Source organism: Thalassophryne amazonica, chromosome 3 (assembly GCF_902500255.1).
Source record: "Thalassophryne amazonica chromosome 3, fThaAma1.1, whole genome shotgun sequence".
Lineage (NCBI taxonomy): Eukaryota > Metazoa > Chordata > Actinopteri > Batrachoidiformes > Batrachoididae > Thalassophryne > Thalassophryne amazonica.
The window spans coordinates 67,924,897-67,940,504 of NC_047105.1; the positions used below are offsets into that span (position 1 = coordinate 67,924,897).

Consider the following 15,608-nt stretch of genomic DNA (forward strand, 5'->3'; position numbering starts at 1 on the left):
TCCGTACGGCTCTGGAGGGCTTATGTATGCTTCCGGGGAAGGTGGGAGGGGGCGTTGAACGACCTGTGGAACGTCACTGTTACGCACAGGGTCGACAGGAGGGAGAGCGCCAGCAGCGCCCTGGAGGCGTGCTTCCACCTGTGCGGCGAGAGCCTCCACCTGCGGTAAGGAGGACGTTCTGCTCGGTCATCAAATCCAACCGAGCCGTGAAAGCGGTGAGGATCCGCTGCAACTCACCGACCATTCCTCCTGCGGACGCCTGTGCGCCCTGTTCTTCCATTGGCCGTTCAACAGCCGGTTGATGCCCCTCGGGATCCATGACGTTGGCCGAGATATCCTGTTGGGAAAGTGTAAGTACACGGACCCACAACAGGGGTGCGCAAATGAACGGGACAATGGAATAGGTCAAATAACACACTTTACTGTTGTGAATATGCACAGCAAGTACAACAGATTACAATAATGGACAAAGTCAAATTCACACAGGTGTCGTGTGGGCAGGCTCGAAGATAGGAGACGCCTCTCCAAAGTAGAACCGGAACCACACGGTTTCCTCCGCCACCAGACCCGGGAATACTGGAGCCGCCAAGTCCCGAACTCCCAGGTGGCCACTGCCTCCGCGTGTCGGACCTGGTACTGCTGGCGAGGAACAAAGGACAATTAAAGGAGGGCGCGTTCGCACCCAGGAATCCGAACGGCAGGTAAGTTACCTCCACCTCTCGTTGGAAAATACTCTCAGAGCAATGCACAAAAGTCACAAAGATCACTGTTAAACAGTCAGCTGAGCACGTTACCTTCTCGGTAGAAACGATATCTCGGCAAAGAGGTGGAGACGTCGTCCTGCTGATATACTCCTGCCGATCAGATGATTGGTAACAGCTGTTGCAGGTGATGCGTGACAGCTGTCACCCTGGCTGCTCCTGTGAGGCGGCTGCGCCCTCTGGTGCCTGGAGCCCGCACTCCAGACAGGGCGCCCTCTGGTGGTGGGCCAGCAGTACCTCCTCTTCTGGCGGCCCACACAACACAGGTGTTAGTTTTGGGGATGAAATTTACAGGGTGATTCCATAATTTATTCCTCAGAATTGAGTGAGTCCATTTTTTTTCCCCTCTGTTTGTTCTAAAAAAGTAACCGTTACTGACTGCCACAATTTTTTTTCCTGATTTCTTATAGTGTTTCTTAAAGCCAGAAAGTTGCCATTTGAAATGACTTTAGTTTTGTGTCATGTCTGTGATCTGCTTTTTTTCTACAAAATTAAACAACTGAATGAACATCCTCTGAGGCCGGTGATTCCATAATTATTGCCAGGGGTTGTACTTGATTGCCGGGGGGAGGGGGGCAGGAACAAAAGCAAATACACATTTTCACAAACCAAACATAATAAGACAGACTAAATCAAGTTTAAAAGGTCAGTTTGATATGTGCAAGTGTTGAAAATCAGTGAAAGTGAAACAGACATCATCAGAGATGATACTCTGTCAGGCTTCCACTTGGGGTCAGGTGATTGACTTGTCCACTGAGGAAGATTCCATTTCTTTACCTTAAAAAATCATTTCAAATTGCTTCAGGTCACTGGGTGGATCAGGTCCCAATTGATTGGCATGATAGATAGATAGATAGATAGATAGATAGATAGATAGATAGATAGATAGATAGATAGATAGATAGATAGATAGATAGATAGATAGATAGATAGATAGATAGAGATGACGAAATTAAAGGGAGGACAGCAATTTTTTTTAATACTCAACGTTTTGATGATCGCCCACAAGGTGGCGCTGTAAAACTTAATATGAATTGCCCGAGTAACAAAGTAACAGTTTAGGATCGATGCTGATTTTGGGTTTCATCTTGTGTGTTTAAATATTTATGGGCAAAGGGCGCAGTTGCTCCAACTTAACAGTTTATAATCAGTTATTTGCACCATCTGATTATGAATGTCATTAAATTTTATGGTTATTAGCTATAATTTCGCTCCCCTTTCAAGTTCCACAGGAGCTCCTAATGTGAAAATCCAACTTGAGGTATGTTCACTGTTTAAGATCTCCAAACATCATGTGCCAGATGAAGAGGTGGGTGTGAACAACATATTTTTAATCAACAATTAAATGAAATCTGGGAAAAAACAAAACAAAACACGCAGGGGGTGTTAACCACAAGATGTAAAACATCAATAATCCTCAAAACAAATAAAAACTGACTAAGCCTTTAGGCCTCAAAAACTACTTGGATAGATGAGGCAAAGCTTGACCATAATGACGGCAAGAGAAAAAAAGTCCAGTGAGCGGAGAAACACCTCATTATTTGAAGCATTCCATCTAATCGGTGAAGCATGTGGCATTACACGTGTGTCTGCTAATGTAAGTGGATTACTAGCGTTCACTGATGTTATAACTAATAACAAAAGAGTTTGGATGTAGTTATGGATCATGTGGTCAGATTCAGCTAAATGCATCGTTACATTCATATTGCCATTGGACAGTGATCTGAATCACACCGAGACTATTCTGTCTTTTTTCCTTCTTCTTTTTTTGTGTGTAGACAAACAAATGGAATGTTCTGCAATGGCCAAGTCAGTCACCTGATTATGAGTGGAAGCTTGGCAAAGCAGCATTGGTGTCTGATGATGTCTTCAGTGCAACCAAGTGATTTCAAACACCAGTATATGTCAAACTAACTTTTTATTTTTTGGCGTAATTTGTTTTCAGTTTATGTTTGGCTTGTAAAGTTTTAAAGAACAATAGGATATTGTTTTTTTTGTAAGCAAGAAAATACACCAAGTATCTTAAAAACAATTACTAAAACTGGGATGTAAGATAAGACAAGAGAGATAAGAGAGACTTTATTGTCATTGTAATAAACAACGAAACTTCATTGGTGACAACCAGTCAGTAGCAGCAAAGATTAAATATAAAAGATAAAATAAATAAAAATAAGATATAAGCGCAATAAGGTGCAAGAGACAACAATAGACATGTTATTTACAGTGTAAACTAAGATGTAAAAATTGCACTGCCCATGGCTGTTTAAAAGTAGTCTAAAACAGTGGTTATGCATTATTTGAAAAGAAAAAAAAATCACAATTTTCATATCACAAAGAAACATTCTGTTATGCCCCTGCTCCTTTAAAAGGAAAGGAGTTGCTGCTAGCCACGCCCCTTTTTGTGTCGCATTGGCCTAGCAGAACTACGGATATTTCAAAGTGTCTCCAGATACGGAAGATGTATCCCAAAACATGAATTCTATAAGTAAGGTACGAGAAGTAGAAGTAGAAGAAATATTTCTATACACTATAACAATTTCAAGTCCTGTGGATCAGGGTTAGTGTTGCTGTTAGTGTTAACAAATTGGCTGTAGAAATCTGAGGAAAAGCGACAGCATAGGATTGTCACATGACAATCCTATGCAGGTCAATCCAGCAATCAAAGGCAAAGCTGCTCCATCCAAAGTGGGATGGATGCCGTCTCTCCTAACAAGACCAGGTTTTCCCCAGAAGCTTTGCCAATTATCTATGAAGCCCACCTAATTTTTTGGACACCACTCAGACAGCCAGCAATTCAAGGAGAACATGCGGCTAAACATGTCACTCCCGGTCTGATTGGGGAGGGGCCCAAGACGTGCGGATGGGTCCGTGCGTCGGGACGCAGCCGGCGCGGTGCGGCGGCACAGGAAAAACACCTCCGTGTTGATAACCATTTGTAAAATCCAGGCGGCTTTTGATGGCTTTCAGTGGAGTGAGTATATGAGACAGCTGGACATGTTCCAACTTGTCCTTAAGGCTTCCAACACAGGTGTTTTTCCTGTGGAGGAGCGTCACGGCGGCTGCGAGCCGACGCTGCAATCCGTCCGCACGTCTTTCATTAAAAAAAATCTCCTTTAACAGTGGAATATCCGGATAAAATGCTGAAACCGACTTCTTCTGAAACTTCTCTGTTCTCTCACGACGTCCTGGATCAATAGAGCCTGAAATGTGGAGGTTTTCAGCTTGAAACAGGCTGACAATGGCGCCTGAGAGCGCTGCGCGACGTCTCGCACCGTGGGAAGTCCTTAAAGCAACAGTATCACCTCAAAATCTCTCATCAGCCATTAAAATTTAAACCGAAAACGAGCTTAATTTTTCGAACCATGTCCACTTCGATGTGCCTCACAGGTTTAGAAAAAATTTTGATCAAACAAAGCGCCAGTCTCTCAGCAACTTCTCAGACAAAGGAATTCCGACGAGGGGCTGGATGACTCCTCCCACAAGGAGTGCTCACAGGCGAATGACGTCACCGACAGGCGTGGAAAAACTCACGCATGCGCACGAGGGTTCAAGCATGTCTGACGTAAAAACATGAATGAAATCCATATAGTTTTTGAAAAAATAAAAAGGACCTATACTTTATTGACAGACCTCGTAGATGTGTAGCAGTTGGTTCAGTGGATCCATATCTTATACCAGATAGTGAGTTTAGTGTTAATGTAACAAATTGGCCGACAGTGTCACACTGCGATATTGTGAACTAGGAAGCTGCTGACCAGGTCATCCTCACCGGCCTCCTACAGAGCATCACAGCGGAGCTCTGAAAACGGACGTCGGTCTTGAAGTCCTGAGCGATTTCTCTCACCAGGCGCTAGAAGGGCAGCTTGTGGATCAGCAGCTCGGTGCTCAAGGACCACAATGTAAATAAGCATCCGTATTGGAAGTGTTCTTGTGTTCTCTCGGCAGTATTTTTATGTATTGTTATATACTTTTATGCCGAATAAAATAAAATAAAATTCTGGGAGCAGTGATTTCTGTTAGCGGCGGATCTCTCACAGCGACCCGGTGCCGTGAGGCTTCTTAACACCGACTTTGAAACATTCTGCAATTGTTCGCCAAATGCACGAAGTGTATCACAGCGCCACCGCTTCATAGTCCAGAATGGCCGCGGGACACAAAATGACGTGACAGATACGTCACATGAAAACCCTCTATAGATAATGTGCATGGAACATGTAGTCGATAGCATTAGATAGCAGTGTTGTATATTTCATAACGGCAAAAGCAGCTTTCGGATTTGACTACATTTCCCATGAGGCACGCTGAGTGGGCGTTTCGTTTTCTGTGACGCCGCCGTTCTGCTGTGGAGGCGGGTGGGTGCTGGCGGCGCTGTCTCGTTGTGGGAGCTTCACGGCGGCTGCGACGGGTGTGGCTTCCTACGTGAAAATCTCAACGCTGAGGAAAGGTTGCGGGGCTGCTACCATAAACTCTATGAGAAACAGCAAATTAAAAAGCTTTTGAGAATTTGCTAAGTGCGTCCAGTAGGTTGCTGGTAGCAGGAATTTCCACGCGCTCGCTTTTCAACAGCTGGAATACTTTTATTTTTGCTCTACTTCGTGGCCCGTTTGCGTGCCATGGTCTACTGTCGGAACTGCCAGATTTGCTAAAACGCTACTATTTCAAAAAGTTGACATTTTCGACCTCCTCTCTTCTCTGGCAACTTGTCTAATCTTCGGAAATCTCCGCCGATGTTCGTAAATTGACCGGACGAGTGTTTAGGAATTTTGTTGAAATCCAGTTCACGTCGCTGGGAAGAAATACTTGGATTTGATGACTGTAGTTTTGCTCTCGGCTGAACAGACTTCGTCATTTTTTGTCACCACTCGCCAAAAAGGGAAGTAGTCTTGCTCAACTTTAAGCCTTGTTTTGTTTTTTCCTTTTTAAAAAATAAGGGCTTTCGGCCGCTCCTTTATTTCTGGGTGATATATTTCCCACTAAGCAGCAGTCCTGAAGCGCGCACTGGGAAACATGGGCTGTACGGTTAGTCAGGAAGATAAAGCCGCGGCCGAGAGGTCTAAAATGATCGATAAAAACCTCCGAGAAGATGGAGAGAAGGCAGCAAAGAAGTGAAACTGCTGCTGCTGGGTGAGTAGTCTGTCACCAGTACTCACACTGGGCTGCAAAAGTGCCGCATTAATGGTTACAGGCGGATTAAGCAACTAAACACCAAGATGGATATCTGAAGTGTCAAATTTTAATCATTTAAACTTCTTTGGATTCAGTCCCACTCCTTTGCTCTCTTCAAGGCTTTTACAAACAACTGTGTGTTTGTGTGTTTCACCAGGGGCGGTTCGAGAGTTTTCTATTTTAATTGGGGGGCGCAAGTCAAAATTTATCCTGCATGTAAACACATGCTGCATTCAATTTACCTTAGCAATCATAAACTGTGGCTCCAAATGATTTCACACCTGATGAAATGCATTGCAAGTTGGAAAATAAGCTGACACCTCCAAGGATTTCTTGTATAGAATGCATAAATAAATAAATAAAATCCAACAGGGATCTGATGGTGCGGAAGTGGTTACACTTTAAATCTTGGGGCTATGCTTATGGCAGATGCAGAAATTGATGTTCTGTGATTCTGTGCTTGTTGCTAACTCCTTGTTAGTATAGCAGTAAGTACCCTCGCCTGGTTTGGGAGACTGAGGTTCGATTCTTGATGGTGAGAACGAGACTTATTTTTTCTTGCTTTGGTTATTCTGTCAGTTCGTATGTCTCTGTAAGATTTGGTGTATGAGGTCTGTTAGAAAGTATCGGACCTTTTTATTTTTTTCAAAACCATATGGATTTGAATCACTTGTGATTGCATCAGCCAAGCTTGAACCTTCGTGCGCATGCGTGAGTTTTTTCATGCCTGTCGGTTGCATCATTCGCCTGTGAGCAGGCTTTGTGTGAGCACTGGTCCACCCCTCTCGTCGTATTTTTATTGCGAATAAATGTCTGAACAATTTGGAGCTTTGCTGCATCAATTTTTTTCCAGAAACTGTGAGACCTCCTGGTGGACACCGTTCGGAAAATTAATATGGCTTTCAAGGATGATTTTTATGGGGATTATACAGATTAAGGAGTGTTACTGCCGCTTTATTAATTTCCGAACGGTGTCCACCTGGAGGTCTCTCACAGTTTCTGGAAAAAAATTGATGCAGCAAAGCTCCAAATCGTTCAGACATTTATTCGCAATAAAAAAACGACGAGAGGGGTGGACCACTGCTCACACAAAGCCTGCTCACAGGCGAATGATGCAACCGACAAGCGTGAAAAAACTCATGCATGCGCACGAAGGTTCAAGCTTGGCTATGCAATCACACGTGATTCAAATCCATATGGTTTTTAAAAAAAATAAAAAGGTCCGATACTTTTCTAACAGACCTCGTATTAAGGTCAGGGTGTTGCTTGACCACCGTAGTAATAACCTACAGACACGTTTACAGTTACCTTAACAATATATGTTGCGTATAATTTGCTGCTGTGTTTGCAGTGCATTGTACCCACTTGTTGCTAGCATCATCAGCTGGGTTACATGGTATTAGTGGCGCCAGTTGGTAGCAACACATGCCACAGTATATAATGCTAAAATTACCCAAGCAACATGTCCACAGATAGCAGTAGGGCAGTGCTGTGTGCACGGTTCGAGCTATGTGGAGGTTTGAAGGAGTTGAAATTCCGATTTCACTGTGCGTTCCTGGGGCATAACTGAAATTCCAACCTATGAGTACAAATGATGCGCAGAAATAGAAGCCCAAAAAGCAACATCAACAAAAAAGGACTAGAGCGGACATGATACTCATTTATGCAGTCTTTTTGTCGCCATCTTGTATGACACACACGGACGTGTCTGGATGTTTTGTAGGCAGCACAAAGTTGCTTTTTTGCGTGTGACGTGGTGCATCAAAGTACACACCAACACAGGGAAATGTTGTACTTCTTGAGTTGTTAGTAATTATTAGCAATGGGAAATTTTAGGGAAAGAAGTTATTGTTGAAGTTTTGTATTAGGTGGCGTGATGTCCTTCTGTCATCACTCTTGGCTCTGTTCTTTTCACGTCTGTTCGGGTACCACGTGTCGGCACTCGGGTCCTCAAATGTTCAAATTTTGAGAATGCAGTACACTTCTTTCACCTGTCAGTGGGACAGTTCTTTTGTTCAAAAGTAGGATACCAATAGTAGTATAAGTAAGTAAAGTAGTGTACCGATGTACCCTTCACTGTCATTTTCAGCTTTGCTTTTGCACACACAGAATAGCCTTTTTTAAACACTACAAAATGGATCAAAGCCCAATGTGTATGTGCTTGAGAGGACACTAGTATCAGTGGATTAGTGTCACTTGGAGTTTTATTCTGAAGTTAGACGAACGCTGGTTGCTAATGAGTGGACAGCTGTGTGAACAGAGGATAAACAGTCTTGACTGTACCAGCACAGGACAAAACACAGGTGTGAGCAGTCCACAGCAACTGACTGAACAAGACAGAATGACATTTCCCAGGCTTTGAAGTAACATTTAGGCTATTTTAGTTTTAATCTCAACTAGGGGTTTGTGTTATAATGCTATTTACGCTCCACAACATGCTGCTGTTGAATGAATCAGTTGTCTTAGCAAAGACCTTTGATTTTTCAGCTCTAAAGATCTCTTGCCTAACTGGTTTGTTTTCCTTATTTTCAGCAACCACTTTATTCTGTTGATCAGTAATGGCTTCTTTTGTACTTTGTACCTACAACACATTTCCATGCTGAACGCGCCAACACCTTTTATGACTATCAGAGGCGCCGGGTGGCCGTGCTTTGGAGTGAAGCGCAGACTTCTGCTAGTGACGTCAGATGTGCTTCATGGGAAGTTTGAAAGCAGAATTCACACAGGCAATTTTAAATCTTATAAATTCATCAGCTTGTTCATTTATTGCATTTTTAGTGTATTATTTGAGATTTGGTCAGTCACAGTTTATAGTGTGCGCCTAATCGGGCGCATGCATTTAACACTTTGGTGATCAAAGGAATTAAATTTGATTTGTCATGTCCTTGCCTGACAGACAGCAGGTAATTGTGATGGAACTGTCAGGGAGCACATACTGTGTTACTCTTTCCTGGGTGTTTGAAAAGAGGGCTAGTTTTGAAGTTGTGCTAATGACATGCACTGCTCTGTACTGCAGGTTTGTTTTCATATCAGTGAATACTATCTAGTGTGTGTCTGGGGGTTGAAAGGATTTATAGGAGAAATCTGAACTGCACTTGTGTGCAAGGATGTGTGGTGTGCAAGTTTGACTTTTTGCTTCACTTGCTGAGTTAAAAGCAAGTTGTAACACGCGAACGCCACACTATAATTTAAATCTGGAATGTCTGGTTAAAGGACTTTGGCCTTTAAAATGCTATTTTTGTGTCACTCCACTTGCAATAAAGGTAAAGCCATGTATGAATCGTCAAGACAAAAACTTTAGCACACACACGTGTGTGCTTTTGTTAGCAATAGTGTTCAAACTAGGGCTGCAACTATTTTATATTTTACATTCTACAAATTGTTTTTAAGATTAATCAAGTATTTGGTTAAAAGGATGTTAATGTTTGTAAGAAAATGTTTGTAATTCTGTCTGTTTAGGCTCCTGTTGCATGTCAAGACAGAGTGGAGTTTAGTTTTGTCACAGGTGAGGGGGAAAACCTTAAAACCTGTATTTAAAATTCTAAGACAGAACTTGTAGTATGTGTGTCCTTTCCTTTGCAAAGGTCCAATATGTTTCAGAAGTATTTTTTTTTCTTCAAATATGTCAAGTAACACAAGATGATACCAATTCAGGAGTTGGTGTCACAGTCTGCTGAAATAGACACACCCACATTTTGGCAGTAAAAAGTCAGAATTATTATTAATTAGAAACATAGAACAACATAAATCATAAATAATGAATAATCTAGTAATCATTAAAACAAATCATAAATAAAGTTAAACAAAAAGCTACTACATTTGGATCCCTGTGCTAATCTATTGGCCAATATGGAACTCACATAAGTAAACAAATTTCATCCATCCATCCATTTTCTTGCGCTTTATCTGGAGTCGGGTTGCGGGGGCAGCAGCTCAAGCAAAGCCGCCCAGACCTCCCGATCCACACACACCTCCCCCAGCTCCTCCGGGAGCGTTCCCAAGCCAGCCGAGAGACGTAGTCCCTCCAGCGTGTCCTGGTTCTTCCCCGGGATATTTCATTTAAAGCATATTTGCTTTAAGGCCTGTGATTTTTGTGTCAAAATGACATAATCAAAATTAAAGGCTTTTTACTCCTGAATACACATTTACTTTGCACAACTGATACAATTGTCCAAACATTGTGTTCATTCTGATAATTAAAAAGTTATTTCATTTTGCACCATTTTCCCTATGCTATGTGCCAAAGCGGTTTTATTTATTTATTTACACCAAGAATTACCATTTAAAAAAAAAAAAAAAAAGTTCAAATTGAACAGCATTTTCCACAAATGGCAAAAAATGGAATAAAAACAGTAAACCTGTAAATTCATGAAATATAATAAATAAATAAATAAATAAATATTTCAGCATGATTTACAACTTTTACATGTTATGCGCCAGTGTTTCTATCTAAATATTGTAGAAATGGTTTCTGACAGTCATATCACGATATGAAATACACTAGATTCTTGCAGTGTTGTACTGGGTTGATGCAGCAATAAAACAATAACTTAATAAAACCACAGTTGCTGTTAAACAGCAACTATCAAACCGGTCCAAAAGTGGCCAAAAAGCGTAGTCTGTAAGAGCACTCATGATTTAAAAGGGACAAACTAAAGCAACTGGACACAATAAAACAGTATCAGTTACTCAAGCTATAAGATAAGCAAACAGTAAAATCCTAAAACATGTACCAAGTTAACCAGTAATGTGAAGCAATATTGTATTACTTGTTTCATGGATAATTTCTGAACACCTTTTCGGAATCATCAGATTCACTGAACTTGTCCATTGGGTCATAATTCAAAATAAGATCAAAAGCCTCATCAGTTGTACACAAGATTGGCTTTAAAAACATCTAACACACATGTAGCTGAAAATGAGTCATTGGTAGCAAACTATTCTGTCATATCTTTAATAATCTTGACTATATATGAAAACTATAAAGGCCCCCTGTGGCTTTTATAGTTTTGCCACTCTGGTCATTGCTACATTCAGTACCCAAAAGTACAGTGTAGAAGAAGCGAAAGTTTTCAGCCTGTTACCAACAGCATCTTAAATCTCTCCAGTGAGATATCAAAAGAAACTGTGACCTGGGTTGTGTGTTTGCTGAAATTAATGTTTTATGCATTGTTTCACTGTGATTAAAGCTGTTCATTTAGTGCACCAAAGCACTTTGCAAACTGACCGCTGTTAGCCACAGAGAGGAAATCAACCAGCTGACTGACGCACAGACAGCACAGCTGACCAGTCAACATTAAAATTATGGTGCTGTGGAAGTGAATTAGCATGATTTTTTTTTTTTTTGTTTTTTTAAAGTTCAAATTGAACAGCATTTTCCACAAACGGCAAAAAATGGAATAAAAACAGTAAACCTGTAAATTCATGAAAATTATAAATAAATAAATATTTCGGCATGATTTACAACTTTTACATGTTATGCGCCAGTGTTTCTATCTAAATATTGTAGAAGTGGTTTCTGACAGTCATATCACAGATATGAAATACACTAGATTCTTGCAGTGTTGTACTGGGTTGATGCAACAATAAAACAGTAACTTAATAAAACCACAGTTGCTGTTAAACAGCAACTATCAAACCGGTCCAAAAGTTAGATTCACGCAGTGGCCAAAAGCATAGTCTGTAAGAGCGCCTCATGATTTAAAAAGGACAAACTAAAGCAACTGGACACAATAAAACAGTATCAGTTACTCAAGCTATAAGATAAGCAAACAGTAAAATCCTAAAACATGTACCAAGTTAACCAGTAATGTGAAGCAATATTGTATTACTTGTTTCATGGATAATTTCTGAACACCTTTCGGAATCATCAGATTCACTGAACTTGTCCATTGGGTCATAATTCAAAATAAGATCAAAAGCCTCATCAGTTGTACACAAGATTGGCTTAAAAACATCTAACACACATGTAGCTGAAAATGAGTCATTGGTAGCAAATAAACTATTCTGTCATATCTTTAATAATCTTGGCTATATATGAAAACTATAAAGGCCCCTGTGGCTTTTATAGTTTTGCCACTCTGGTCATTGCTACATTCAGTACCCAAAGTACAGTGTAGAAGAAAGCCGAAAGTTTTCAGCCTGTTACCACAGCATCTTAAATCTCTCCAGTGAGATATCAAAAGAAACTGTGACCTGGGTTGTGTGTTTGCTGAAATTAATGTTTTACACATTGTTTCACTGTGATTAAAGCTGTTCATTTAGTGCACCAAAGCACTTTGCAAACTGACCGCTGTTAGCCACAGAGAGGAAATCAACCAGCTGACTCATGCACAGACAGCACAGCTGACCAGTCAACATTAAATTATGGTGCTGTGGAAGTGAATTAGCATGATTTTTTTTTTGTCGTCAGGTGCTCCTCTTCCCTTTTCAACTTCTTACACAAAGCTTTTTGGCTGCCTTCAAAACTGACTTGTTTTCTGACAGAAGACAGAATATGTGCAGGTGGGCCTGTGGACATGTCAAATTCTGAACTTGGAGACTTTGGCCCATCAGACCAAATTTCTCTGAAGACCTACTAGACCAGTGAATTGTTGAGCTTTGTGGCCTGCAATGGCTCAGTCAAAAAACAAAACAAAAAGCAAAACAAGCAAACGCAAACCCCCCCCCCCAAAAAAACCCAAAACGTCATCTGGCATCAGTGTTGATGGTGCTTTTGCAAAAAGAAATTCTTCCTTTCTGTTCGATAAAGTGTAAGTTGTGTTGGTCCCTGTTCCTCCTAAATACAAGTGAAGAGTATGAACAGTGTGTGCTTAGATTTACGGATGAACCCCGTTTCCGTAAGAGGCACAGAAATGACTCACTGCCTCCTTTTAATGAGCCAGCGAAGTCAACTCACAAAGAGCTCAGTCAAAATGCCTGCACTTTTATATTTTACAGAGTGCAAATGTAATTAAGTATTTCCATGGTAGCTGCTTTGGTCCAGCTACACCATACAAAGTTGGCTGTATTGGATTGTTTTTTTTTTTGTGATGTTATTTGGTCTTTCTGGAAATTCATTAATTAATGTAGCAGAGACTGGACTCCATACTTTGTAGCTTAAACCTTTATCAGATAGAAGCACCCAGTCACATCTTCCCTGTAGATTCTGGTCTCTTCTCCTTATGCCTGGTTCACACGGCAAGATTTTAAAATTATCTGTAGCTTTCCAACACCTGAGTGACCCCACAGATGGAGATTAAAAAAAATTATAGGTCTAACAGTTTTGGTCGTACAGTGTGTGCAGCCACACGGTAAAGACAACACACCACACACAAACAGATTTCACTCACGAACATTCCCAGGTCAGATGGGAAATCTCACAAAACCTCTCGAGATTAAACATGACTTCGAGTAGGGCTGCCACAAACGACTATTTCGATAGTCGACTAGTCAACGATTATTTTGCGATTAGTCGACTAGTCAGATCATACATAATTTCCTAAATTAAGGCCTACAGCATTTTCCGAGAAATGTCGGGATGAAAACATGAACATTTCCAAATCAGTGACTGTTTCTTAGACTTCATTTACATCAATCATTCAGAAATACAACCACTGTGGTACTTTATAGTAAATCTGTATCAGGTAGGCAGTTCTCAAAAACTAAATGTCCATGCTGGAAGGAGAAAAGTGAGGGAAGCCACAAAGACACAACTCTGGAAGAACTTTTGACTTCTTGAATGGAGAAACTGGGAATAGTGCAACATTTTTATTTTTGTCTTCATTTTACTTATAGTCCCAACTTTTTCTGATTTGTGGTTGTTTCTGCTGCATTTCTGAAATTACAGAACTGCTAGAGAGAAAAGTGTGAACATTTTATTGTGTTTAAATAGGGGTGGGCAAACATAAAAAAATCTTAATCGCATCAACTCAATGACTTTCTGTGATTAATCATGATTAATTGCATGGTATATGTGAAACCCAAAAATGAATTCAAAAGCCGCTTAAAAGCAGTTTTATTTGAAAATGTAAATGAACGTTGCATATATTTGAAAATGTAAATTTCAACTGAAACACTTTAATGAAATCAAATATAAAACCACTGGCAGGTCATTTGTTATCCTGTTTCATATCAAAATGAGAATCTATAAAATAAATAAATAAAAAAACAGTAACCATTGAGGTGGTACCTGAGACTTGTATAGCTTCGGTGAAATGCAAATTCTGCGTTGCAATGATTACAGGTAACTTTGCTTTTCTCCAATGCGCCATCCTCGGGGCTGGATCTAGAGTGAAAATCTGACAGATGCATTTTTGCCCAATGATAAAATAAAAATCATACGCGTCTTGTTATTCAATAATCCTTATTTTATTCGTGTGCAACATACACTGTCACACTTCTTTTAATATACGAGGGCTGTCCATAAAGTATAGGTCCTTTTTATTTTTTTTCAAAAACTATATGGATTTCATTCATGTTTTTACGTCAGACATGCTTGAACCCTCGTGCGCATGCGTGAGTTTTTCCACGCCTGTCGGTGATGTCATTCGCCTGTGAGCACTCCTTGTGGGAGGAGTCGTCCAGCCCCTCGTCGGAATTCCTTTGTCTGAGAAGTTGCTGAGAGACTGGCGCTTTGTTTGATCAAAATTTTTTCTAAACCTGTGAGACACATCGAAGTGGACACGGTTCGAAAAATTAAGCTGGTTTTCGGTGAAAATTTTAACGGCTGATGAGAGATTTTGAGGTGATACTGTCGCTTTAAGGACTTCCCACGGAGCGAGACATCGTGCAGCGCTCTCAGGCGCCGTCGTCAGCCTGTTTCAAGCTGAAAACCTCCACATTTCAGGCTGTATTGATCCAGGACGTCGTGAGAGAACAGAGAAGTTTCAGAAGAAGTCGGTTTCAGCATTTTATCCGGATATTCCACTGTTAAAAGGAGATTTTTTATTGCCCAAATCTTTCACTTATACCTGAATCTATATATGATTTTTCAATTGAAAAATCAATAAAAATTTCACTGCATATATTCTTAATAATATATTGAGATACAGACACTTCACAGACATTTTCCATTGATACCATTCAAAATTAGAAACAGTCCAGCAGGTAACAATATTCATGTCCATGACTAAATGTACTAAAACAAATATATCACAATTGTACACATACCACAATTTGATATGTGCACAATTGTGATGTATTTGTTTTAGTATTTTTAGATTTTGTTGTGATTTGGTACTTTATATGCCGATTAAATTGAATTGAAATTGAACATTTTATTGAGTCTTAAAGTAAATAAATATGAAATTGGTCACTGGATCCTTAAACTTTGGACATAAACTCTACATGGTGAATCCTTGATCTCTGGACATAAATAGGAATAAACAAAATCTGTAGTTTTTGTCAAAAGCATTTCCTTTCAGGTATTATTGGCATGAATGTGTTTCCATATATCTGAGCTGAATTCTTGCTTCACTTCAGGATGTAATTTGAAAAGAACATACAGCACGTTTCATTTTGTGAGGGAAAAAAACGTTTTAGTCGATTGTAGTTTCTTCTCTGTATTACCACATTTGGAAAGAGGTGTCATTTTATTTAAAGCAGCGATTCATTTTGAAGTTATTAATTCCGACCGGACTCTGTCTCGGCTGCGCAGTGTTTCGAGCTGTGTGAACGGAATGGAGGACGATTCTCGTTTCT

At 40.4% G+C, this 15,608-nt stretch overlaps 1 protein-coding gene across 2 annotated transcripts in view; it reads left to right on the forward strand.

Moving 5' to 3' along the window:
• The window catches only part of LOC117506959 (guanine nucleotide-binding protein G(i) subunit alpha-2-like), a 195,265-nt gene that overhangs the window by 16,192 nt on the left and 163,465 nt on the right, over nt 1–15,608 (forward strand). The window contains exon 1 of one of the 2 annotated variants that reach the window (XM_034166634.1): nt 5,572–5,885. The exons of the other annotated variant lie outside the window; for it this stretch is intronic. The gene's annotated coding sequence lies outside the window, so the exon portion shown is untranslated. Of the gene's footprint in view, nt 1–5,571; nt 5,886–15,608 lie in introns of those variants that run through there. 2 annotated transcript variants of the gene reach the window in all.